This window comes from Mixophyes fleayi, chromosome 2 (assembly GCF_038048845.1).
Source record: "Mixophyes fleayi isolate aMixFle1 chromosome 2, aMixFle1.hap1, whole genome shotgun sequence".
NCBI classification, from domain to species: Eukaryota; Metazoa; Chordata; class Amphibia; order Anura; family Limnodynastidae; genus Mixophyes; species Mixophyes fleayi.
In genome coordinates this window covers 262,190,269-262,218,092 of record NC_134403.1, presented here as the reverse complement: position 1 = coordinate 262,218,092, position 27,824 = coordinate 262,190,269, and the positions used below count along the sequence as shown (strand labels likewise).

At 44.2% G+C, this 27,824-nt stretch overlaps 2 long non-coding RNA genes across 2 annotated transcripts in view; one reads left to right on the top strand and one right to left on the bottom strand.

The window, feature by feature from the left end:
* LOC142138931 (uncharacterized) lies at positions 1 to 27,004 on the bottom strand. The gene is made up of 2 exons (XR_012688130.1): positions 26,852 to 27,004; positions 1 to 3,354 (listed from the first exon to the last, which is right to left on the bottom strand). It is a non-coding gene; the product is annotated as an uncharacterized LOC142138931 (long non-coding RNA).
* Positions 26,304 to 27,824, top strand: part of LOC142138929 (uncharacterized) — a 72,206-nt gene continuing 70,685 nt past the window's right edge. The window contains exon 1 of the long non-coding RNA XR_012688128.1: positions 26,304 to 26,819. This is a non-coding gene — a long non-coding RNA (uncharacterized LOC142138929). The remainder of the gene's footprint in view (positions 26,820 to 27,824) is intronic.

The following is a 27,824-nucleotide window of genomic DNA, read 5'->3' as shown; positions in this document are numbered from 1 at the left end:
TTATTGTGTTTCCAATGCACAAAGAAATTTTATTGCAAAATATACAAGGAATAACAGCAAGCCATTATGACGCATAAAAAGGTATAACAATAACACAGGAAAGTATAAAAACTGAATACATTACATATTTGCTAGTGCTTTACCTGGGCCCAGGTCCATGTAGTCTTCAGTCAGGAAGGTAGAGAACAATGGCCCAGAGAAGCTTGCCTATATGCAGTTCCAATTTACAAAAACACTGATGATGTCACTATGTACGCACATTACACTCAGAGAGGTCTTCATTGGTCCAGGGTTTAGGTCAGTTCAGAATAATGCAAATCATAGGTCAGTTCAAAGGATTCCTCTGATAAGGTGTAGCCAGCTTACTTCAACAGCTGAGCACATGTTGTGCCAAAGGGAACTGACCTAATCTAGTTTTTATCAACCTATTTGCATTCCAAACACAATATCATTTTGAACATTAATCCTTTATCTTTCATAACCAGCGATTAGCGCAGGAAGCGATTGCTTCGCCGATAGTAGCGGATTTCTCATGGTAATGCGTAGATCAAAATAACACTAAACATGATACATTTCCAATATCCTGAGCCTTAGATACCTTTACTATATTATCATTTATGTATAAATAATCTCTAATACATTTTACTAATAAATAAATGTGGATTGGAAGCTTAGTAAATGTGTACTATTTAAAAGTGTAAGTGTGAATGTAAATGTGTGTGTTCCTAATCCGTGCAATTGCATCATAACACATGGTGTACTAATCACAATCGCACAATATTAATTAATTTCGTTTACTTCATGCAATTATTTGATTTCAACAAGTTATACTCTAATGCACGCAGAAATTCACATATCTTCAGACGTAAAGCGTGCGCCAACTCCGGCTCTAGTCCTGGCTGACAGTGCTGAACAAACACAGCTAATGCAAGTTTGAACCATCCTCCAGCATACACCTGCATACATTTATCTCATTATATGCCACTATATATGACCCATTGGGGGGAAATTCATTTGGCCGTTACTGTAAAAAGTAACGCGGCCTGCACACTATTAGCAATGTTACAGTAATAGTACGCATAATTACCGTTAATACGGTAATCTTCAATGCTGGTGTGAGCAGAAATCAGGGTTACAATTACCGTATTAACGGTAATAGATTTAGCGCTGCAATTACTCGTGACAGAATTGAATTCCCCCCATTCAGGGAGATTAATTTTGTTGTAGTTTGTAAAGAGCTTGCGACATATATCTTGAGAAAATTTACATTTTTGGAGGCCTTCACATTCATAAGAGGTATATTTGTTTTATTTATGTTTGTCATACACTGCATACTAATGTGAATGGTTTAAATTGCAACAAGCAAAATGTGTTATCCACTTAATTTTAATGTAAGTAATTGTTACAATCTTGTATAGATATCACTTTTAAAGTCTATAAGATAAAAAAAGAAACTTGGTTTTGTGCATTATCAAACAAGTGTATTAACCAAACAAACATAAAAAAAACACACGTCATCCAAAAACAAGTTCTCAAAAGTCTCCACCACTTGGCCCTTAGATGCCTGGCAGTGGGTTTTTGGACCTGGCTTCTGTTTATCTATGATGTGGAAGACAACAGTGTAGAAAAAGCAGAGATCATTGAGGCAGCAGACAGTGAGGGTGTGAGAGACAGTGTAGGTGCAGAGGTGGCTGGGGTGTGTGCTGAAGTGGCTCGGGGGTGTGTTGAAGAAGCTAAAGTGTTGTCAAGAAGGGTCTGGGTGGTAGGCAGAAGGGGCTTGGGAAAATGACTGGGCTGGGGAAGGAAGAGGGGGCTGGGGGTATGCAGAAGTTGCTGGGGGTAGACTGAAGTGGCTGGTGGGTAGGCAGATTGGACTTGGGAGAAAAACTGGGCTAGGGGGAGGAAAAGGGGCTGGGGTGTATGCAGCACTGGATGGGGGTATGAAGAGGGGCTTGAGAGAAAGACTTGCCTGAGGAGCCTGTGTAGAGGGAGGTGAGCTGATGTGGTTTGTAAGTAAGAGGGTGGTCGTACTAAATTATGTTGTTGCAAAAATGGGCTAGGGTCAAAAGAATACATTTGGGTTGCAGTGGCTAATGGGGCAACATTGGAAAAGTGGGGACTATAACCAGGGTAAAATGGTGCTTGATAATGTAGCAGAGGGTCTTATGTGGGTAAGTTTGGACAATGGACAGAAGTGAAGTATTGTGCTAATGGGAAAGGAGAGGAAACATGTAACATTTGGCTAGGAAGGTTGGAAGTTACATATTAAAAATCAAGGTCAATTGTAAAGTGCTACGGAATATGTTGGCGCTATATAAATAAATGATGATGATGATGATGGGAAAGGATATTTCGGAAGTCTGTGATTGTGGAATTCATTGTGGTGGGGGAAGTGGGGGAGAGGTGGAGTATTTTGGTTAAGCAAAAACATGTTATTTTGTGAAACAATGTTTTAATCTTTACAATATACCTCTGGGGAACAGAAGTTCTAATAGGGATGGATTGCATCCACTATCAATACGATAACCCCTTGTACTATCTGCTCATCTGTGCAGGCTAATGTTGTGGTCTCTTTAGGGGACTGAGGTCTAATTCTTGCGGGTGGACCACAGCCTGTTGTCTGAGTATGATTGCGGTGGTCCCTCAAATTGTCAGCTGTGTGAAATGAGAAAAGATAAAAATGTTTCAAATTAGGCAAAACACTAATAATTGCTTTGATTTGTTGAACATATTGTCAAAAAATTTAATTGACCTACGACTTTTTTGCAAACATTAAAAAATGGTCATGCACAATTTTTTTCAACAAGTAAAGAAAATACAAACTTGAACAATGAGCCTTCCCAAAAACAAAAAACATTTCTATCTTATAAAAATCTTTTAAGTATTTTGAAAATAATCTGACCTGTTCTAGGGTTGCAGATAACAATATGAGTTATTGGAGCACAAAATACACATTACCGTTTTTTCACCTCACGTGCGACAAATTGGAGCCACAGCATTGACCTGCGCTCCTGATCTCATCCCTTATCCGGCCTTTGGCTGGGGTGCAGAACTGCCGGTTGATGGAGTGCACCCTTTTCACCACCAGCTGTACCAGAACCTCCACCTCCTGTGTGGTGAAATTGGGCTGCCTCCACATTGGGGCTGAAGCCGAGGTGCCTGTGGCCTGACTGGGGCCTGTCTGCTCATGGTCAGACTTTTTTATTATTCTAAAGAGAAGTAAAAGACAGTTATTAGTAAAAGTACTTAATTGCCCTCTAAGTGTCTGAGGTAGGCCATTGTTCTCACCAAAAATAATAATGGAGTTGCACAAGGGTGGAGCGTAGCTGTGTAACTTTGTTGTTTTATTTGAGTCTAAAGAGAAGTAAAAAGACAGTCATTAGTAACAATAATTAAATGCCTTGTAAGTGTATGACATACACCATTGTACTCACCAATGGTTTCCACAATATTTAATCCCCAAAGTGTTCCAGTTTGTTGTGATGATCTCATAAAATGGCAGGGCTGAATGATTGTCTCACTAGTATATGCAGCTGCATTCCCCTGTGAGTTCCTGTAGTTGCGTTCCCCTGTGATTGCCTGTGTATGATTAGCTAGGCGTTGGCCCGCCTTAACGGCCTGGATATGGTTGATGAACAGGAATAACTGACAGGTGAGGCAGATATCTTACAAACGGTATTGAAGGAAAACGCGAGTGATGTACTTAGCCCATCCGTGTACTGAGAACCAGAACCAATCAGTGTGCGGAATGTTGAAGAGTCATTCACTTGCAAACATGAGGACTGCCACGTTCGCCTGTGCAGAGCTCAGAATACTGACCGCAGCTAAGAATGACTTGTACAGTGCAACGACCTGCCTCCTGGACTTTATTATTTGTGGTTCTTTTATGTGTTGCAGCAGTACCTCTATTCACCAGAGGTGCTGCCATTGTGCCTTACTTGTTTGTATCAGGGGTTAACCGGCCCTGTAATTATTCCTTGCACCTGGGTGTCTCCCTTCTTAAACCTGTCATTCCCAGCATACACTGCTGGTTATTGTTGTCACATCCTGATGTTACACTCTGTGGTCACTTCCTCCTGTTTTACTCCTGGATTTATGCTGCTTGAGATCTATCTCAACATACATTCTGCTGACCTGTTTCATCTGTGAACCTGGGACTTACCTGTGCATTTCCCTGTACTTGGTGCCTGGAATCTTTCCTCAACTTCCATTTACCTATCAACTGCTGTATATCTGGTAATTTCTGCAAGCTTATTATTACATCTTCTGTTCATACTCTCCAGCAATCAACACGGTATGCTTTTTCACCTTATCCATGGCTCCTTGTATTCCTACATTGATTCATGACATACAGGCCTAGAGGCTGGTACATCATGAACGAGGGCAAGCTGCAGGTGTGTAAGACTGGGGTACAACTGCAGGGCCGGTGAAGCGCTCGACTGTGCTCTACTGCATAAACCTCCAGCGCGAAGATGTTGGGAGAGGGTGGAGCCCAGCATGGAGGCCGAATAGGAGCAGGAGGCTGAGGAGGAGCAGCAGGCCGAGCAGCCCAATGATTTGAAGGAGGGTGAGCAGGGTCAGGAGGAGCAGGACGCTGTAGTGTTTAGAATGCTTGATTTCACACATGTCATTTGCACTAGAACTTGGCAACGTTTGCCATTCCTCAGGTATCTGACATGATGGTTCTATTAAGTGTTTGTTGTCAATCAACTCTCCCCTCTCCTCGGCCACCCCACAAATATATATATCTGCATGTGCCTCCAAAAAGTATTAGTACTGTGACTACTACTGTGTTTAGCATAAAATTAACTATTGAGAAGATTCAAGTTATGTAATACTTCAGACCTCTGCTGAGCCTGGCAAACGCAAATTCAGACTGGCCTGCCGGGGAGCCGGGCTACCCACGTCCTTGGTGGGGAGAAGCAAAGTAAAGATGGTCCTGATCGATTTTCATTAAAACAGAGAGCTCAGACTAACTACTATGATAGCTGTCCACCGCTGCTGTCTGCTCCCCAGTCTCCCAGCTGCTGCTGTGAGCCTCTCAGTGACAGGCAGCAGCTGTCAAATGAGATCGGAGGTGAACTGCAGGGGAATGACTCATGTGATCATGTGATCGTGACTCTGCTTCTTAGTTCCTGCTGCTGCTGTAAGAAGAAGGAGGCTCTACTATTAAGAGAGGCTGTGTAAGTATTTCTTTTTCTCTCATCTTCCAATTATTTGTCCTACTTTTTTTTTTTTTTAAAAATAAGTTTTTATTGAGGTTTTTAGTAACAAACACAGGTTACATATATGCAATTTCAACAATATTCATTTTGGATGGCGAGTGATAAAGAGATTATAACATCATAACAACATAGTACTAAGCCAAAGGTGGCTAAATGTGTCAGAGAGTGCAAACATTCCCATCCACGAAAGGTGGGTATAGCTGACCTGACATATAAAACATAAAGACAGACAGGGGGGGACATAACAAAGAAACATAAGGAAAGAATGGGGGATGGCGTGATGCAAGTCATCATAATAATAAAAGGCCTACAGCATATACAGAGGAAATATAGAACATAGACTAATCCAACCATTACAGACGGCTGGTTCACCCCTGTAACCTAAAGATACATGTTTCAGACGGATGAACCCAAGGCCGCAAACTCTGGCGAATCTATAAAGTCCAGCCAAGGTCTCCATATAGTATAATATGTTACAAAAGAGTCCCTATCTGACAAATATAATTCTTCCATGGACCTGTAATATGCTAATCTCCTGATCCAATCCCGAACATTTGGTGGCGTGGTTGTTTTCCATCTCACAGGTATGACTGCCTTGGCGGCTGATATCACAAATTTTAACAGAGATTTTTTAAAGCAGGAAATTGGCATATCTACTTTATTGAGGAGCCAGTACACTGGGGTATCGGGGATAGCCTGGCCAAGCATCTTCCGTGTGATGTCTATAACCTGTGACCAAAAGGGTTTTAGTACGGGGCAATCCCACCAGATATGTAATAAAGATCCTGATCCTGAACTACATCTCCAACAGGCACTAGACAGTCCGCGAAACATTTTTGCAAGATGTTCCGGGCATCTGTACCACCTGGTAAGAACCTTAAAGTGGGTCTCTAATATTGAGACGTTAGGTGAACAAGCATGGATTGCCTGGAAAATTTTCGACCAATCAGTCTCTCGTAGTTCTATTCCTAGATCCCTTTCCCATTCCGGGAGGAATTTCAGGGGAGATCTAAAGCGAAACTCGATTAAGAGTTTGTAGATAGTCGATAAGGAGTGTGGGGTGTTGTGAGGTTTGCTACAAAGGGATTCAAAGACTGTCAAATTCCTATTGATATCATGTTTTGAGAGACTAAAGGAGAGAAAATGTTTAAGCTGGAGATATCGCCAGATCTCTATATTCGGTAGTTTTCACTTAGTTTGAATCTCTACAAATGAGAGGACCCCAGTAGCTCCCACCAACTGGCCGACACGATGGATTCCTGCTCGCAACCACAGGTTAAACGCTAATGGAGTAGTTCCAGGGGGGAACTTAGGGTTTGGAAACAATGGCGTTAGTGGAGATATTAAAGATGATATATGAGTAAGAGTTCTTAACTTAGACCATTTAATAAGAGTGGGCCCTAGGGTAGGGTGCGAGATTCTGGGTAATTTGGTTAACCAAATTAACGTAGTACTAGAGGAGTCGAAATATGATGATTCGATCGCTACCCATTGTTTCCTACCCTCTTGAACTGACATCTCCATTATTCTGGTTAAGATTGCAGCATCATAATATGAGGGTATGTGGGGAAGCTGGAGACCCCCCAAGTGTCTTCGTCTAAATAAAGTTTTGTGCTTGAATCTTGGGCGCCTCCCACTCCACACAAAGTCCCGCACCAAACGTTGGATGCCCTGAAACCAGGAGTCGGGGATTAAAATAGGTAACGTCTGTATGAGGTAGAGAAGTCGAGGTAGGACATTCATTTTTATAATGTTAACCCTACCTATCCATGTGAAATTCTTGCTCTGCCACTCTCTCAAATCAGCCCGGAGATTCCCAAGAAGTGGTTTAAAGTTGAGGTCGTATAGGCGCGAGAGATCGTTAGAAAGTACCACGCCTAAATATTTCAATTGGGTGGGATGCCAAATAAAAGGGAAGGCACATTTTAAACCCTCCACCACGGCGGTCGGGGTATTAATATTCAGAGCTACTGACTTGCCATAGTTAATTTTGAAGTTAGATAGTAAACCAAACCTTCGGAAGTCTTTAACCAAGTTGGGTAGGGAAACAACCGGGTTGGTAATTACAGCCAAAAGGTCGTCCGCGAATAAAGCGAGTTTATGTTCTCTCTCACCCACCTGGACACCAGATATATTCGGATTGGCCCTGATTGCCCTTGCCAACGCCTCCATACACAGCACAAATATGAGCGGAGAGAGCGGACACCCCTGCCTAGTGCCATTATTAATCATCACCGATTCCGACAGATCGCCATTAATTTTAATTCTAGCCCTGGGTTGTCGATAAAGTGCTAAGTCCCAATGGGCCTAATCCAAGATGCTCCAGGAGCCCTCTCATAAACGGCCAACTCACACGGTCAAAGGCCTTTTCTGCGTCTGTAGACAAGAGCATTGAAGCCGTTGGTGAGCATGAAGCAGAGTAAATCAAATCTATCACCTTGGTGGTGTTGTCCCGTGCCTCGCGATCCGGGACAAAGCCCACCTGGTCTGAGTGAATCAGATCTGGGAGTAGGTATTTTAATCTATTTGCGATAAGTTTTGCATACAACTTAACATCTACGTTCAGCAAGGAAATAGGCCTATAGCTTGCACATTGAGAGGGGTCCTTTCCTTCTTTGGGGATCACCGTTATATGGGCTTCCAAACTCTGTGGGGAGAAAGCGGAGGCGTTGGAGATCGCATTAAAGGCCGGCACCATCAGGGGTATCAACTTATCTTTAAAGGTCTTATAGTATGCAATGGAAAAGCCATCAGGGCCCGGACTTTTACCCGAAGGTGTTAATTTAATTGCCTCCCTCAACTCCCCTTCAGTGAAAGGTTGTTCCAGTTTATCTCTATCTGATCTTGAGAGAGTGGGAAAACTGATCTCCTTTAAATATGCCGCAATCTGAGCTGAGCGTGTGGCATCTATAGGGGCAGGTTCTTGAGTTTCGAGATTATATAATTTGGTGTAGTATGTGTGGAATGCACCAGCTATGTCAGTAGTTAATTTGCACTCCCGGTCATTGTTATCCTTAATCATGGTAATGTAAGCCTTAGCTCTCTGTTTACGCAGAGCCCTAGCCAACATAGTTCCCGGCCTGTTTCCCCAGCGAAAGAAACGATGGCGACACCTCTGGAAGTCAAGTTTCACTTTATCATAAAGTAATTTGTTAAGTGCCGCCCTCGTCTCCTTGAGCTTGTTCAACAGGTCCCTAGACATGTTGGATTTATGTGTCATCTCTAAGTCCCTAATCTGCTGAAGTAGGTGATCTCGATACGCGATGTTTTCTTTCTTCATACGGGAGCCTAACTCAATAAGTTTCCCTCTGATAACGCATTTATGCGCTTCCCAGATAGTAATACTCGAGACGTCTGGAGTAACATTGTCAGAAATATAATCATCTAATGCAGCAGTCAGTTGGTCCCTACAATATGTATTTTGGAGGAGAAGCTCGTTTAGGTGCCAAGTGCATTTTTTTGTCTTTAAATAAGAAAGTTGAAAAGTCAATGAAATAGGGGCGTGATCTGACCAAGTTATTTGACCAATAGATGTTGTTAGGAGGTTAGGTAGGAACCGTTGTGGAAGGAGCAGATAGTCAATTCGTGAGTATACCTCATGGGGGTGGGAGAAAAAGGAATAGTCCCTCTCCCCTGGGTGTTGCAGACGCCATGTGTCGACCAGTTGGTGTTCATGAAGTGTACGTCTAACATTACAATGTTGCGATCTGCGCACCCCCGTCCGGCCATTGGAGGTGTCAGTTTCTGGTTGAAGGGTCCAATTGAGATCGCCTCCCACAAGCAGAATTCCCTCCGCATATTTTGCGACCTTATCTAATACCTGTGAAATAAACAGTGGTTGACCTTGGTTAGGCAGATATAAGTTCACAAAAGTATATGTAACATCAAATAATCGACATTTTATCAAAAGTGCTCTTCCTTCCACTAGACAAATTTTCTGGAAATCTGAGAAGGGTAATCTCTTAGAGAACAGGGTAGCCACTCCCAGCGCCTTGCCCTCTCTATTGTTACTAAAATATGAGGAAATGTAGAAGCCATCTGAGAGCCGTGGGGCAGATTCCTGCTTAAAGTGGGTTTCTTGAAAAAAGACAACATCAGCTCCCAGATGTCTCATCTTTCTCAATGCCCGTGATCTTTTTTCAGGGAGGTTAAGACCCTTGGCATTAATTGAGACCAATTTAAATTTATCTGTCATGGTGGATCTAAGTATCTCAGAACCGCGCTTCTGTCGGTCTCATAACTGAGCAGTTGGGTTGGCATTTGCAAGCAATAAATGACCTTGAACCCTGCAAGTAAGTAAAGTGTTATATAAGTTGAAATTAGCGAGAAGGGGGGGTAGGGAAGCCACATGAGGGGGGACACAACACTGACAGACACCAACGAACAAACAGAAAAAAACACAACAGATAGTATACCATCAAACCGCTCCAGGGAGACGGGTGTGGAGGAGCCACAACCAACTCTCGGGTTTCTTCCAGCGGTGGGGGGTAAAGGGGGGTTAACGACAGTGACTAACAGAGTCATCTTATCAGTATATCAGAGAATTGTAATGGCCTAAACAGCAAGACCAGTAGAAGTGGTAATGACAATAACAATAACAACTTGGCAGGTCTCACAGTTAGTGGTAAAACCTCCAGCAGGTGTAAACCAGAGAGATCTTGGTCAACAGCAGGAACATTGAACTATCATATCTGCTTAATGTGGTGTCACTTTAGGATTTATATATTCTGGCAATAAAGGACTTGAGTGACCACAAAAAACAATCAGCATATATGGCCATTGTTGACCTGAAACTTAGATCATATATTCAATTTCTCTAGCCTAGCCAGGATAGCGGGATACAGGGACAGGTATAAACCCCTCTGTAGGGAACGCCCAAGTGACATGAGACAGTCCAAAGGTCACTAAGAATTTTCAGTTGCATAGTGTAAACATTTGTAGGAGGGCCTACAGCAAAAGTAAGATTAAGGGTCCAGGGTTTCCGGTGGGTCTCGGCGTCTCCTTATTGCATTTCTTGGGCTTCCAACTGTTTGCCAGGTATCACTGCTAGTTGGATGTAATCGGACGGAATGTTGATGCCAGTCCGGAAGTGCTACCTCCTGTAAGCCCAAGTGTGAGCAGAATGGTTTAATGTCTTGAGGTGTTCTCAAGATCTCCATCCTTCCGTTGTTAGACACTTGCAAGCTAAGAGGAAACCCCCAGCGGTATTTAATGTTCTTAGAACGCAGTATGTCTGTCAAAGGTCTAAGCATCCGGCGTAACTGCAAGGTTTGCCACGAGAGGTCTTGGAAGATCTGAAGTCTATTGCCTTCGTAGTCAATAGTATCCAGTTTCCTAGATTTCTGGAGAATAGCTTCTTTCTGTACATAGTAATGCAGGCGGCAGATCACATCTCTTGGGCGATCAGACGGAGACCCTCGTGGTCTGAAGGCCCTATGGGCTCTGTCAAATTGAATACTGGAGGTAGGGTCTTGTTATAAGATCTCATTGAAGACCTTAGTGAGGAAGGCAATTAGGTCTTGAGTGGGTATGTCCTCAGGGATACCCCGAATTCGTAGGTTGTTCCTACGTCCTCTATTGTCGAGATCGTCAACTCTACTGTTAATCAGTTGTAACTCTTGAGCTTGTTGAGCTACTGTGTCGCTAAGAGTATCATGACGTGTCGCAAATTCCTCTCTGAAATCCTCTAGTTTAGACATTCTAGATGACAGTCGGGCCAGATCTGCTTGTAGAGTGGCTACCTCCTTCTTAACTGTCTCCTTAAGTCTGGACTCCAGATGTTCAAAGTCTTTCTTAGAGGGGAGCTCCGCCTTTGTAGGTAAGGATTACACTAATTGCAAAATCGCCCCGATGTCTTGATTTGTACTCATCGAGCAATCAGTGGAGGCTGATTCAGTTGAGTTGGCCATTTCTGCAGCCTTAGCCACTTCTGGTGAAGACGGCGAGCTATTATCTTGTTCTGAAGGAGTGGTTGCAGAATGGATATTGCCGTAGATCCTGGCGCCTAGGTGTTTCCGTAGGTTTACGCTTGGACTGATTCTTCTTATCTTTGCCCATTAGAGGTACATACCGAAGTCTCCCAGTATAGAATATAAGTACAGAGGTTGCATATAGCCTTGCTTTAAAACAATGATCTGTTTTGTCACATGTCGTCTCCCCCAGTGGGTGGACTATTCCGCCATCTAACCGATTTTTAGCACAATGTTAAAGTTCTTTGTAGTTAGACAGGGCCCTGTCTTTTGATACATGGTCTATGACCAGGCGTGCTGAGTTAGATAGTAGTTTCAGCCGTAATTTTCAGAGGGACCAGCAGAGGGCAGCAAATCTTAGGTAGGAAGGATGATAGAGTGCTGCTTTTGATTGTGATTAACCTCTTAACTGCTGGAGCCTTTCTTCCTTGTCCCAGGGAGGGTGTCAGAATTGATGCTGGGTCACAAATGCTATGACAGGTGAGGGCTGTTTTACTGACCTGCAATATTTTGTGCCGTTGCCTAGTGTGTCTCGCGATGGAGATCAAGGCAGGGGTGCAGATGTCAATTGACAGACCAGTGCTTCATCTGTTGTCAGCAGCAGGGTTCCTCTGTCCTGAGATCATCCAATGATGGGGGAAATCAGAGGGAGCTGCCTCTCAGTGGGGTTCAGGCAGCTCTGCACTTAGATGGACACAGAGAGTGGGACACAGGCGCGGCAGCCAGCAGTATTAGACACTCTGCCTGCAGAAGTGGGTAGAAGTGGATGTGGGGCATCACCTCCACTGTGGTAACGAGCGGGCACTTTCCCAGCAGCTCCCTTTTTCAGCTGCTGCGGCTCCGTAGGGTTCAGCAACCGGAAGTGCGGGCCGGGTACTTCCGGTTCGGCGGTTGGGGCGAAAGTTCTCCACAAGGGTCTTCAGCTCCAGTAGGAGCACTGCCCAGCCGCCCCGGAGGTTGGCAGCCCCCAGGTAAGAGATCGTTTAGGCTGCAGAGGGGGGTCCTTCCAGGTGGGCTTCCGCGGAGTGTATCGCTCGTGGAGCCTCGTGGGGATTGGGGTGATTATCGGGTTCTCCGCTACTGTGGATGGGCCAGTCGGGTCCCCTGATGTTCTTGGGGAGGAATTCGATACACAGCTGGCGCTATCTCGGTCCAATTTGGCCCAAATTTTCCAATTTAGTTTTGGGATAGCAGGAGCTCCTGAGACTCACGTCTGCCAGAAATGGCCACCAAGCCACGCCCCTATTTGTCCTACTTTATGGAAGTGGAAGTAGTGGATATCTCATGAAAATACTGGCACCTGAATATTATTCAGTGTGTGTGCACTGCAGTGCTCACCTACATATTGATGACATACTTGTTTTAGAGAATGCCAGTTATTCCAGTAGGTTGTTTTTTTTTTATAAAAGAAGTGTTTATTAACGGTCACATAGGGTATACAATGCAATACCAAGACATATTATATCGTACAGGATACAGTCAGTATTTTAAATAAAGATGTGGAGCTCTCCGCGCATCAGAGAGGAAATATGTCAGATTCTATTACGTGATATACAAGAAAGACCGGTATATTTTTATACTTAAAAGGAAGAGTAAGAAGAGAAAGGAAAGAGAGGAGAAGAGAGAGAGAGAAAAGTGATATAGAGGTAGATAGAGGAGTAGAGGGGGTGGTGTGGCAGAAGTCACCCCAAGATTAGATGCAGCGAGTAGAGAAGGGGAAGGGATGTGAATGAGTGGGTAATATGACTAAGTGAAGGGGGAGTGGTATTGGAAGTAAGACATCCAGGGGTCCCAGACCTTGTTAAAGGATTTGGCGGAGTTCCGTATAACGCTAGTCATGTACTCCATCCGATGAGTTTGTCAAATCCTATTAATCACAGCGGTAAGTGAAGGGGGAGAGGCCTGTTTCCATTCAAAGGCAATTTGGAATGTAGCCAAAGAAATTATGTAGCGAGCAAGTTTATTTTGGTGTCTAGTGGCCATGGGGAACACAAGGGGTAACAGGAAGAATGTAGGGTCGAGGGGTAAGGGAATTTGGATCACCGTTTCTATCAGAGATTTAACTTCCCGCCAGAAGGGGATCAGTTTCGGACAATCCCACCATATGTGTAAGAATGAGCCTGCGCCAGAGCATAGATGCCAACATCTGTCGGAGGAATCAGGCAGTATCGTATACGTTTTCTTTTATTCTCACACAGATTGAACTTGATGCAGCACTGTCCCAAATTTCCGACCATTCCTCAGTATCCAGTGGTGAGCCCAGGTCATACTCCCATGCCAACTCATGAAGGTCTTGAGGAGGAGTAGAGGGAGAGATTAATACAGAGTAAATATTAGATATAAGACCTGACGTTGATGCCTGGCGCAGGGCCAATGTCTCAATTGTTGTGAGAGGTCGAGAAGTAAGGCGAGATTTGGTATTGGAGTGTAGGTTACGAATTTGTAGAGATAAAATATTTGCGTAGGCAGACCAAGTGTAGCTTGAATGTCTGCAAATTGGGGGAATGATACATCGCGGGTTATGACATTAAGGGTATGTAACCCTTGGGAGTGCCATGGAAGGAACAAGGGATGGTGTAAGCCAGGAGGGACAATGTGACCCTGGGCCAAACGAGCCCTTGGAATCCACAGAAGGGAGGCAGGAGTAAGCATCCCCAGACTCTCAGCCTCCAGAGTTACCCAGACCCTAGCAGATGTAGAGCCATTCCATAAGACAGATTTAGCAAGTTGGGCTACAAGGCAATATTTCTTAAAATTAGTATACCTAGACCGCCACCCCGTGAGGACCTCTGCAGAACCCCGAGTCGTACACGTGGACGTCTGTCTGCCCAAATAAATTTAGATGACTCGAATTGAAGGAACTTAAATACGTAAGGGGGAATTCGAATAGGAAGGGTTTAAAAAAGATATAATAGTCTAGGAAGGATATTCATTTTAACAGAGTTAATAGGGCCAATCCAGGAAATAAACTGCTGAGACCAGGTAAAAAAGTCTTTCTTAATTTGGGAGAGGGAAAGTTGGCTTGAAAAAGGTGGGAAAGATTTTTGGTCAGGAAGACGCCCAAGTATTTTATTTTCTGGCGGTGCCAGGTGAAGAAGAATGTTTGATCTAGAATTGTCTTATCTGTTTTAGAGATATAAAAGTCTAATGTTTCATTTTTGGCAGGATCAATTTTGTAACTCGAGAAGTACCCATAAGTTTCTAGTTCAGAAGGGAGAGGGGGAAGAGAAATAATGCGGTTGGACATGCTAATAAGGACATTGTCTGCATATAAAACTATTTTACTTTCTGTAGACCCAACCTTAATGCAAAAGATGGATTGGTTACAGCGAATTCTTGCCGCTAGTGGTTCAATTATAAGTGCGAATATCAAAGGGGAGAGGTGGCATTCCTGACGAGTGCCATTGGAAATTGCAAATGGTTCAGAGGTAAGGCCGTTAACTGACACAGTAGCAGAAGGGTTTTGGTAGAGAGCTGAGATACCGGTCAGAATCTTACCAGAGAAGCCCATCGATCCGAGTACACCCCGCATAAATGTCCAAGAGATGCGGTCAAATGCCTTCTCCGCATCTAGGACATCATGAGGGAGGACAATCTGCCATTATGATTAGCGTAGATCAAATCGATGGTCCTCCTGGTATTGTCAGGGGCCTGCCTCCCTGGAATGAAGCCCGTTTGGTCCGGATGGATAAGATCTGGAAGAAGAGGGTTAAGTCTAATGGCCAAGATTTTAGCGTAAAGCTTGAGATCTACGTTTAGAAGGGAAATGGGTTTATAACCTTCGCAATGAAGAAGGTCCTTCACTGGTTTTGGAATGACAGCAATGTTGGCCAGAGTAGTGGCAGAGTCAAAGGATGCCCCCTCCACAATTTGATTATAGAAGGTTGTTAAAGGTCACAAGGTCCACAGAAAACTTTTTATAATATTGTGCTGTGAATCCATCCGGGCTGGGAGTAGAGGAGGATTTGAGAGATTTTATCGCTATTTTGACTTCCTCTGCAGTGATGTCCGCATTTAAGCTAGTGAGTTGGGACTGAGAGTAGTGTGGAAGAGGAGTATTAGTTAGGTACGACTCAAGAGTGTCCGATGGGAGGTCCCCCTGGAGCGGAGGGTCAGGAAGGTTATATAAGGAAGTATAGAAATCTCTAAATTCCTTAACAATATCTAGAGGCTTGTATGTTATAGAATTAGTGGATTTCTTATGGAGTTTATCAATAGCTCCACGGGTACGCCTCTTACGAAGTTTCCGAGCTAACAATGAGTCCGCCTTGTCATAAAAGCATTGCTGAAGTTTCTGTAGAATAGAGGCCGCTCTAAGGGACAATAGGGTTTTAAGTTGGCCCTTTAAGGAGTTCATTTGTGTTAATAAGGAAGGATCAGGGAGCTGCTTATGTTGTGTCAAAAGAGCAGAAATACATTGCTCTAATGAGTAAACCTCAAGGCTTTTCGCTTTACCTGCGAGGCAGCACTAATGAATCGCCCACGAATGGTGGCTTTATGAGCTTCCCAGATAACACCGGTAGGCAACTCCTGGGAGGCGTTCTCTAGGAAATAATCTGAGATAGCCGTTTTATTATTCATAAAGGTGGAGGTGTTTAAGAGTAGGGAGTCATCTAGACGCCATCTAAAGGAGCGTGGATAATGGTGAAGGAGATCGAGAAGAATGAATACTCCCGCATGATCAGACTATAAGAATGGGACGATGCCCGCTTGAGTAGTTAAGGGTATCAGAGACTGGGAAACATGGATCATGTCAATGAGGGAGTATATCTGATGGGGAGAAGAGTAATGAGTAAAATTTCTCGCTGTGATGTTTTTGAGGCGCCAGGTGTCATGCAGGGAGTGTTGTAACAGCAAGGCAGACAAGGCTGAGGAGCCTTTGGAAGAAGGCGTGGAGGGTCCGCAAGGGGAGAGGGAGGACCTATCAAGGTGCGGGTCTAAGACAACATTAAAGTCGCCGCCTAACACAATATGACCCTGGCCCAAACGCTCAATGTGTCGGAATAATGTTGGGAAAAACTGAGCCTGACCTTGATTAGGAGCATAGATAGAGGTCAGAGTTATCGGGGAGGAGCTGAGAGTGCCCATAACTAGAAGGAACCGACCTTCTGGGTCGGAATATGTGGAGGAAAGCTGAAAAGGGACCTTATTATTGATAAGTATTGCTACCCCCCGCTTTTTACAGTTTGCTGAGGCAAAAAAGGTCTGAGAGAATTGCTTACCCTGGAGTTGTGTATGAGTACCTGTAAGGTGAGTCTCCTGGAGGAAAACTATGTCCGCTTTTTCCCTTCTGCAGGCTCCCAGGACTATTGTACGTTTGCGAGAGGAGTTGAGGCCATTAACGTTGATGGAAAGGAGTTTCAGGGTCATGGTGGTAGAGATGAGATCGTTGCTGTTAAATGAGTCATCTGGGTGCTGTAAAGGTAAAAAGAATAGGTCCTGGAGTGGGGAAGAAGGGGAAGGGGAGAAGAAGGGGAAGGAGAAAGAAGAGGGGAGAACGGAGAAAAGGAAGCCACTAAGAATGAAGAGAGAGAAAGAGAAGGGAGAAAAAAGAGTAGCCCAATTGGGCAGAAACCCTTTAACGGTGGGATCCAGACTTAATATCAGTAAACATTGTAAAGCTAAACAACAATCGTATAGGGAGCGTGGGGGGTGGTATGAAAACATCTGTACGGACTTGCTTCCCTGGTCGATAGCTCCGCCAAATATACTGGATGCAGCTATTATTGGGGAATTTACAACTGTAAGTCATCCAGATGCAAAAGAGGTTGTGCAGCAGGGGGTGGGGTGGGGGAGGGGATACTGGAAGGAAGAGAGAATGGAGGTGGAAGAAGGGATGGGGGTAATATGAGCAGAGGCATGTTAAAAATTAATGCGGTAATAAGAAACGAGAACTTTTGTTTAAGATATATAGGGAGTATCATAAAAGATAATAACAGTCAACCTTAATTTACAGCTGAAAAAGAGAGATACCAAACTAATCGCTTTGGGATGCTTGAAATAAGAACATCCAGTTGACTAAAGACAAAAGGATATATCAAGTCTGGTATCCATTTTGAGGTGCAAAAAGAGTTAAAAAGACAACTGAAGTAGACAAATTGCAGCAAAAAACAAAACAAAAACAAAGCACCAAAAACAAGTTCTGCTAGGTAAGACCGTCTGTTGTAGTCACCTCCAGACGAGTGAGCCAAGAGAAAAAGGTATGTGAGAACGTTTGAACATTTCAGGCTGGAGATTCATCTCGAGCTCGACGCTGGGAAATTTTAGACCGCTCAGTAGTTGGAGGTGATGATCGGTCTTGCCTTGATGTGGAGCTGGGCAGTGATCTGGAATCAGGAAGAATGTCCAGGTTGGCTAGTATTTCCTGGCCTTGGTCTAGGGTTTTGACGTGGTGAGCAGTGTTCGCCGCAAAGATTTGAAGCTGAAAGGGAAACCCCCAGCGGTAACGAATATTGTGCTGCCATAGAATCTTGGTGACAGGTTGTAGAGCTCTTCTTTTTTGGATAGTGGAGGGGGCAAGATCTTGGAAAAGTTGTAGATCCATGTCTCTATAGGAAATCGAAGTGGAGTTGCTTGTAGAGGTTAGAATGCGCTCTTTGATGTGATAGTAATGGAAGCGCACAATAATATCATGCGGGGGTTGGTCTGCAGCTGGTCTGGCCCTGAGGGCACGGTGTGCGCGATCCATCATGCAGTCGGAATCTGTGAGATCAGGGAGTAGATGAAGAAACAGACCTTTTTAGAAATGGCTGAATTTCAGATGGTGAAATATCTTCAATCACGTTGCGGACTCGAATATTATTACGCCGGGATCGGTTTTCAGAGTCCTCCTTTTTTTCTTTTAGAGACTCAACCTCCTCTTTTAGACGGGATAACTCTCTGTCAAATGTTGCTTGAGAGCGACAAAGGTCGTCTGCTTTTGTTTCTAGAGTGTCAGTCCGTGTTCCCAGAGAGGTAAGTTCCAGTTTGAACTCGCTGACTGCCTTTGAGAGTTCCTGTTTGAAGGCCTCTTTAACCCCCTCCAGTAAATTTGTCATAACTGCTTGAATCTGAGGGTCTAGTTCAGATGATGCAGACAGTTGTGAGGTTTTTGAAGTGTTAGTGGAAGCTTGTGAAGCTTTATTTTTGGTCCCCAAAAAATTGGACTTAGAAGAACTGCCTGAGGGTCTTTTTGTTCTTCTGTGACATATTGATTGTATTGAGAATATGGCTAGATGTATAAGACAGAAGGAGGGATAATGAGGTTGAGGGAGAGGGAAGGTGCTGCACAATAGAGTTTAGAAAATCACGCGGAGCACATCAGGCCCGGGCAGGACGTCAAAAAAATTACTGCATATTGTACGATATGTATACATGAAGGTGGTGAAGGTAGTGCGACATAGATGAAGGATTACCGGCTTTGCCTCGGGAGAGAATAGTTTCCAATTCGTTATATTGAGTGATCACCACAGAACGATGTAGTATTGGAGATGAGCACCAGGTGGAGCTGTGTCCTCAAAAAAAAGAACTTAGGTGAGGAGAACTTTGCTTGGAGAGACAGCAGGTGTTTTCAGTATAACCACTAGGTGGTTGCAGTGAGCTCTGTAGAGAAAGCGAGACTGCGTGCAACAGGGATTAATCCCTCAGTGGCTGGAGCTACTGCACTAATATAGCCCAAGGGATGAGAGACTTTTTAACCCCCTGGTTTGTAACGCTGAGCGGGACATTGAAGACTTGCAATGCGCAGCCTAAACAAGGTTTAAGAAGGTAGGGGCCAGATGCTTTTTGGAGCTACCAGGCTCTCCAGGTGGAATTGAGTGGGACCGCAGGGGAAGCCACACTCACCTGACACAGCACCCGCTAAGGGAGACAGTCCCAAGATGACCGTGCGCCCGGCTGGTAAGTTGACAGCGGTGGGGGGGCTGATGTCTGCGGTCAGGCTCCGTGGGTGAGGGGGGTCTCTGTGCGTGCACCGCGCTGGGTGTAACTCTGTGCTCCTGGGAGCAGTGGATCACCGCGGTAGGCACTACAGTTGCGATTCCGGTCAGGGATGGTTAATTGCAGACATCAATAGCCGGGTTTTCAGCAAAGGTGGGATGTGTAGTTTGCCACTATGGCAGCCCCGTGGAGAGGGCCTCGAGGTTGTAGATGGCGATCCTGGTCAGTCACCGAAGCCAGGCAGGGGTCCCCAAACAGGCAGTGGAGTACAGCAGTGTGGTATTTCGTAGAAATATGCCGGCAGGTAGCCAAATTCAGTCGGATGACTATTGATTTAGGGATTTTGGCAAGAGAGCCCGAGATACTTGCGACTGTTCAGTATGGCTGCTAAGCCACGCCCTTCAGTAGGCTGTTTTGTTGTATTGTTGACAGAATAATTGAGGTGTGGAGAGCAGTCACACCATATTGTTGTTTCTCAAAAGTATCTGAAACTTTCATATCCAAGCAAACTGCCCTGATAAAGCAACTGGTAACATGTATTTGTATAGATGTAGACATTATATATATATATATATATATATATATATATATATATATATATATATATATATATATATATATAAATAATGTATAGCTCAGTGATTCCCAAGGCGTGTGTGTGGCTCCCTGGGGTGCCTCGGCAATCTCACAGGGGTGCCAGGGCCAGTGGTAAGCAAGGCGGGGGACTACTTGGTAATTATTTGCCTTGAAAAAATTATGGAGGCCCTAAGGGTGCCTTGGACTGAAAAAGTTTGGAATCCACTGATATAGCTAGCTATCTATATACCACTGTATACCAGAACACTTAAATTATATATAATTTAAATTGAATTATTTCTTATTTTATAAAGCTAATATCATGTTAATATTAAAAATAATGGGCCCAACAAATAAACGTTCATGTTATTTTATACAATAGTGCCCCCAGTTCATATTCTGCCACACAGTTGTGTCCCAGTTCATATTATATCTCAAAACTGTGCCCCCCAGTTTTATTCATCATAGTTGTGCCCCCATTTCATATTATCCCTCATAGTTGTGCCCCCAGTTCATGTTACACCTCTTAGTTGTGAACTCAGTTCATGTTATGCCTCATAGTTGTGCCCCCATTTATGTAAGCTACGTTTGCATTTGAAGATTTTACTTGATTGTCAGCAAGATAGTTTTGCAAGAGATAACAGATAAAATAATATAGTAAATGCTTTCAGTTAAGTGTGAGCAACTATGCATTTTGTCCTTTGTTCTGATGCAGCTTAAACCTATTTACTTGATATTAACGGTGCTTCGGTAGACTTGTTTTTAACTAAACAGAACTCGTTCGGGAGGGGCGGGGAGGGGGTCATTTGTTCTGTGGGATTCAAAGTATTCTGCACTACAGTTTCCAGGATGACCAGGCTACCATTAAGTGTCTGGGTATGCTGGCGCACGTAGTACTACATGCACAAGCATACTCCATGGCTGCAAGCCCATGCTGGGACCTGTAGTGTCCCAAAGAATATGTAAATAAAACAGACACAAGTGTAAATATCATTTTAAATGCCACAAATACACCATACACAACCATTAACCATGTTTATTTGTCACCTACATGAGAGGGTCTTTCATCTGTAATACATTGTGAGATTCAAATAAACACAAAACCCTGGTAGATTATGCAAACTCAGCTTCTAAAAGCTCCCCTGTAAAGTAAGCTCATGCACCCTATTTATAACAAGCAGGCATTTCAAATGCCTAGTGTACTCAATCGTACAGGTGTCGTGTATTCGGTAGCAGAACACTTCCGCTGTAAGAGGCAGTGGTACACCACACCAGTTATTACTTTACGCAAATGGCTTTGCTACAGAGTTCATCTAGCAATATGTCATGAGATCCTTGATGAATTCAGGAGTACACAAAGCCTAAATACATCTGTATAATACTGAATGGGCGTTACGCTCAGAATACGTGCCTTGATGAATCAGACCCCCTGTTTTTTGGCCGCTTAATAAAGATGTCACTGATAGTGCCCCTCACAAAATTGAATTCAGATTGAAACACTTGGGATGTTAAAAGCAGCAGTTTTTATCCACTAGTTCAGATGTCTATTCCTAACACATACTTTTCACTGTTTTAAGAGTTTTTCCTTCACAATTAGGACACAGAAGTAGCTGTTGCAGCGATGATGGGATCAGTGAGCGTAAGGGTGCTGTGTATATCTAGTAGGTGCTAACTATGAACTCCATGGCCACACACACTACTATAGGACGGCTATTCTGTTAATAAAAACTTTTTATTTCCAAGCCCATGTGACCCTTAATCTGGCCCTGCCCATAGCAGCCATGCCGTCTGCTGTGACTTTCGTTCCTCCACCACTGATTCCATTTATGAATGATGCGAAAGTGCCCATGGTCAGGGACCTAAGATAGATTAACTGTTAATTGATTAGAGAATAGTTGATTAGATAACTGTAGATTAGCTGTAGTGACTTTCAATAGTCCTAAACACAGAAAGACTGGTGTGCATATAACAAAGTCTACAACCATAATCACTGACTCATGTCAATTTTGTGATTGGTTCATAAGATAGAGTTGATAGATATGTATGTGTAAATGTTACTATTAGCTCCTTTATATAATGCAACATTTTAGCTCTAGTGGCCCTTTAAGTCCAGCTGACAGCTTTACAACCTCAGTCATCATCACTGCATGACAGGTTGTCAAGGTGACGTCAGTTGTACATATTCAAAACTGGCCGTGAGCTCTGGTGGCAGACAGCTCACACATCACTGTGACTGGCGAACCTTGCGATTGTTATACTGAGTGTCACACGCCGGTCCTATAGTTAAGTGCTGGCGCTGTGACTTTTCCTTTAAGAACCATGATTCTGCTTGCTTCTGCCTCAGAGACATTACTTTCACAGGTGTTCCTGGCTACTGTGATCTGGACCTCCTCCTGAACCTCATTGGTCCTGGAGCACTATATTAACCTCCCAAGGTTATGGGCTCATTGCCTGTTCTTCGTGTTAATCTGGTTGCATTTAGATCTGGCTGTATACCTCTCCTTTCGTGTGTCCGTTACCTGCTCGCTGGACTAAACTCCTTACTGCTGTTCACCTGCAAGCTGCAAACTTCTTACTGCTGTTCACCTGCAAGCTGCAAACTCCTCACTGCTGTTCACCTGCAAGCTGCAAACTCCTCACTGCTGTTCACCTGCAAGCTGGAACTCCTCTCCGCTATTCATCTGCACGCTGGACGAGTATCGTGAGTTGTTGCTAAACCTGTGCCTTATCTATTGGTTCACCTTTACGTCTGGTTGGCTAAGATTGCTGCATCTCGCTGTAAGAGCTACTATCAGGTACAAAAATCAATCCAGTGGCGTTCAGACTCCAACTTCCACCATCCTTAAAGATTCCTAGTACCTTTCACTGTTCCCTCCTGAAAAAGGCGGTTCCTCCCAGCAAGTTCCATCCTCACTCTGCAAATAGACCTCGTCCTCTGCTTGTTAAAGGTGACCATGAGTTCACCGTGGAGAGAATCCTGGACTCAAGAAAAGTGCAGGGTCAGGTCCAGTTCTAAGTGCACTGGAAGGGTTACGGCCCAGAAGAGCGACCTTGGATACCACAGAAGCATCTCCATGCTGAGAGACTCAAGAAGGAATTCTTTAAGAAATTTCCCACAAAGCCTGGATGTCGGGGTTCCTTGACCCCTCATCAAGGGGGGTACTGTCACGAGCCGTGGCGGTACGCCGCATCCTGGCATGAACTAGCAGCCGGGCGTGTGTTTAAGTTTCTGTGCTCTGTTATTATCCTTGTGGCATAGATGTAGGATGGTGTAGGGACAGCCTCCAACACCAGGGGGAGCTCTCATGTGATTTAAACTGGTTCACTTATATTTTTATACATGCTTTCTTGTTATTACCTATGCTAGTTCTAGCTAGTAATTAATTAGCTACCTCCTGAGGCTGATTGTCAGCCCTATCCTCCTCTGTCCTGATTGGCTCTTAGTACTATTTAAGGCAGTGAGATCTGAGCCTCACTGCCGGTTATAGCATCCTGTTTCAGTACTGCTGCCTGCTCCTTTGTTCCTGTGTTTGGTGTTTACCTAAGATTGATTCTCCGTGTATGACCTTTGCCTGTTCCTGGATTCTGAACCTGTGCCTCTGACCCTGATCTACTGCCTGAACCCGGATTCTGATTCTATACTAGTGACCCTGATCTTTTGCCTGTCCCTGGATTCCGAACCTGTGCCTGACCTTGGTTTGTTCTGTGGATACGCTGTCTGCTGCCAGCACAAACTCTGCCTGGACCCCACGCTGCTGTCCACCATAACACACTATACCTGGGTTCTCCTTAGCTGGTACACAACTCTCGACCCTCTGTTAGTCTGCGGCCAAGTCTGTCCCCACCACTAGGGGCTCCAGTGAACACCAGGCTTTCGGAGCAGACTCCGGGTTTTGTTGTACCGGCTGGAGGGGTTCCTAACACTGTAAGCCCCAATCGGGCAGGAACTGATGTGAGTTCTCTGTACAGAGCTGCAGAATTAGTGGCGCTATACAAATAAATGGTAATATTAATTATAATTGTGTACTGCAACCTGAAAATGGGGTATTCTCATTAGAGGCACATTTGGTTTTTTTAAAAAGTGTCTGTCAATGCCCAAGGTTATATTGTGTGATAAGCTGATAGTTGTACACGTTCTACTTTACACTTTAAAATTATTTGTTTTTGCAAATTAAAACCCAAATATCAGTGTTTGTCCTACTGCTTATATTTTTCTGACAGATTTCCCATGTTCCATAGCATCTGTGTGGATGCATTTTTGCAAACCAAAATAGTATGTCAATTGTCTATTATGCTCCTAGTAAATGTTTGTGTTCTTAAAAAATGTTAATTACATGCTAAGACAATAAGTCGTACCCAGCAATTTGTAAAATGCCGCTTTCTCCACTTGTCCCACGCTAGGAGAATGGTCAGCAGTGCAAGGTTGGCTCTGGTCTACATATAGTTTTCTTCTTTGCAGGGTTCAAGTTGTCTTTGTTGTCCTTTTATGATAAATCCTTCTTTTTTATATAGGGTAATAATGAATGAATGCTTTTCTTCAAATTAAAAATAAGTGAAGTGATTTAACATCCATAAATGCACCCTGTAGTTCAATGTTTTTATGCAGAATTGCACCTATCTCTTCACCCAGCACATGAGGGCCACATGCTGCTTTTGGGAACTGCAGATGTAAATTGGACATGGAGCTACATTGCAGGATTGCACCATGGAAATACACATGGTGAGAAGAATACAAATATCACTTCAAAATCCTGCTACTAACATTTTGGAGCCTCCTCAATTTTAACTTTTCAATTGTTCCATCCTCATTTATGTTTTAAATTATTTATGAAATATGGTTATGCAGCTACTTTTGCAGGATTGCAGGTCTTGTGGAAAATGTGCATGGGAAGAATTCTGCTACTAAACTTTTAAAACTCCTTCTTTACATTTAAAAATTTCCTCCCAAAGTACTATTTGTTCCAGCCTCATTTATGTTGTAATTGACATTTAAAAATTTATTACAAATAAAAAACTAAGAAATCTCATGTACATAAGTATTCACAGCCTTTGCCATGAACTCAAAAATGAGCTCAGGTGCATCCTGTTTCCACTGATCATCCTTGAGATGTTCCTATAGCTTAATTGGAGTCCACCTGTGGTAAATTCAGTTTACTGGACATGATTTGCAAAGGCACACACCTGTCTATATAAAGGTCCCACACTTGACAGAACACAAACCAAGCATAAAGTCAAAGGAATTGTCTGTAGACCTCCGAGACAGGATTGTCTCAAGCCACAAATCTGGGGAAGGGTACAGAAAAATATCTGCTTCTTTGAAGGTCCCAATAAGCACAGTGGCCTCCATCATCCGTAAATGGAAGACGTTTGGAAACACCAGGACTCTTCCTTCAGCTGGCCGGCCGTCTAAACTGAGCGATCAGGGGAGAAGGGCCCTAGTCAGGGAGGTGACCAAGAACCCAATAGTCACTCTGTCAGAGCTACAGCATTCCTCTGTGGAGAGAGAACCTTCCAGAACGACAACCATCTCTGCAGCAATCCACCAGTCAGGCCTGTATGGTAGAGTGGCCAGACGGAAGCCACTCCTTAGTAAAAAGCACATGGCAGGTCACCTGAAGTTTACCAAAATGCACCTGAAGGACTCTCAGACCATGAGAAACAAAATTCTCTGGTCTGACGAGACAAATATTGAACTCTTTAACGTGAATGTCAGGCGTCATGTTTGGAGGAAACCAGACACCGCTCATCACTAGGCCAATACCATCCCTACAATGAAGGATGGTGGTGGCAGCATCATGCTGTGGGGATGTTTATCAGCGGCAGGAACTGGGAGACTAGTCAGGATAGAGGGAAAGATGAATGCAGCAATGTAGAGACATCCTGGATGAAAACCTGCTCCAGAGAACTTTTGACCTCAGACTGGGGCGATGGTTCATCTTTCAACAGGACAACGACCCTAAGCACACAGCCAAGATATCAAAGGAGTGGCTTCAGGACAGCTCTGTGAATGTTCTTGAGTGGCCCAGCCAGAGCCCAGGCTTGAATCCGATTGAACATCTCTGGAGAGATCCTGAAAATGGCTGTGCACCGACGCTTCCCATCCAACCTAAAGGAGCTTGAGAGGTGCAGCAAAGAGGAATGGGCGAAACTGCCCAAAGATAGGTGTGCCAAGCTTGTGGCATCATATTCAAAAAGACTTGAGGCTGTAATTGCTGCCAAAGGTGCATCAACAAAGTATTGAGCTGTGAATACTTATGTACATGTGATTTCTTTGTTGCAAATTTCTTAAAAATAAAAAACTATCTCCAAAAAACTTTTTTCCCGTTGTCCTTATGGGGTATTGTGTGTAGAATTTTGGGGGAATAAAGGAATTTATTCCATTTTGGAATAAGGCTGTAACATAACAAAATGTGGAAAACGTGAAGCGCTGTGAATACTTTCCGGATGCACTGTACATTGATTTGCTGCCACATAATTGGCTGATTAGATATTTGCATTAACAATCAGGTGTACCTAATAAAGTGGGCACTGAGTTTATATTAACTGTGAAGTTGGTCAATATTAAAAACAGGTGTATTATCATGGTAAAAAATTCAGTGTCGGGGCGTGGCCGTACAAAAGGGCTAATTACCACAATTTAGTGGCGACTCAGAACCACCACACTCGCCTCAAAAACGCCCTAGCTTGCCCTCTGGAGAGACTGCTAGCCTGGTGTCCCGTTGGCTGTAGCGGGCGCCATTACTAACTATACCATTGCTCCTGCGGGAGTTTACCTGAGGCTATAAAAGACCCCCACGCTCTTCCCGGCTAGTATACTGTGGGCTTCCTATCTCCCACCTTCTCCCCGCTGCAGACTGTCCCAAAAGCCCGGGGAAGCTGAGAGGTGCCTCGCTTGAGCCACGCTGACTCTCCCGATCAGAGGACCCTGTGGTGAGCGCTCTGTTGTTATAACTGCCCAGACTCTGACCTGCCTGTTTGGGGTCCCCCACTGCCGATGGTGGATTGAGGTGGCCCGGAGAAGCGGGACCGGAAGTCCCTAGACGCCATTGATGCCTTCTCTTCCGTGGAGCTGAGCCCTGTGGTTGCTGCCGGGAGTCCCTTGGTGGTGCAGAGAGGAAGTACCGCTCCGCTGGTAGGAAGGAATTTTCTTCTAATTGCACTTACCTGATTCCAGAGCTTCCTTCTCATACCTCCTGCACTGTACGGCCGTGGTCTTTCCCTCTCCTCTTGTAATCCAGCATGTCCCCTGTCTGCATCTCCTCACAAAGCTCCGTACACCAGTAAACTGCTCGCCTCTGCATTCAGCAGTTAACAAAGTCTGCCATCTAGTGGCGGTTTCTGGTATTTCTCTGAAATAACTTTTATCATATTAACTCTTCACTAATTTTCAGGGTGAGCTCACCCTTCATCAAAAGAATGCCTTGCTACTAGCAAAACTAGTGGTAGAGGTAGTGGGAAGAGGCGCTATATTCAGGCGATTGGAAATTACAGCTTAAATTACCATCTAACTCCCAACGTGTGCCCTTTCACAAATCATTCTTATCTGATATTCTCCTCAAGTAATATGCACTAGTCATAGCCTGCGGGGGCATCAACTTGCTATTTTCAGAACATTAGCGTTCAACCAAACTAATAGCTGTCTGGGGATGACGTCCAGGGCAAAAAAAACTCCCGCAATGGATTCCTCTGGCTTCTTTGACAGAAACAAAAAACAAACCAAGCCACAGTCGACTCCAGCGGCCCAGGGGCGGCAGGATTCCTCACCAAGTCCCGATATATCAGGAGAAGACGAAATTCCCTTAGCGACAAGGCTCTTAATCAATTCCCTGGTTCAGGAAATCAAGACAGCATTTCACACTGAGCTAAGCCAAGCGATCTCTAATTTCCGCAAGGAAATTGCCAAACAGGGTGACCGCACTAACGCTCTGGAGGCTAAAACGGACGAGATCTGTAAATCTGTCGCAAACAACACACAAGAAATCTACTCCTTACGCACAGATGTTACATCCTTGACGGAGAAATGTGAGGACATGGAGAATAGAGCTCGCAGAAACAACATTCGGCTCAAAAACATTCCTGAAACAGTGGATATGTCAGCCCTTCCTGGATTCCTGCTCGGCTTCTTTAAAACTATCCT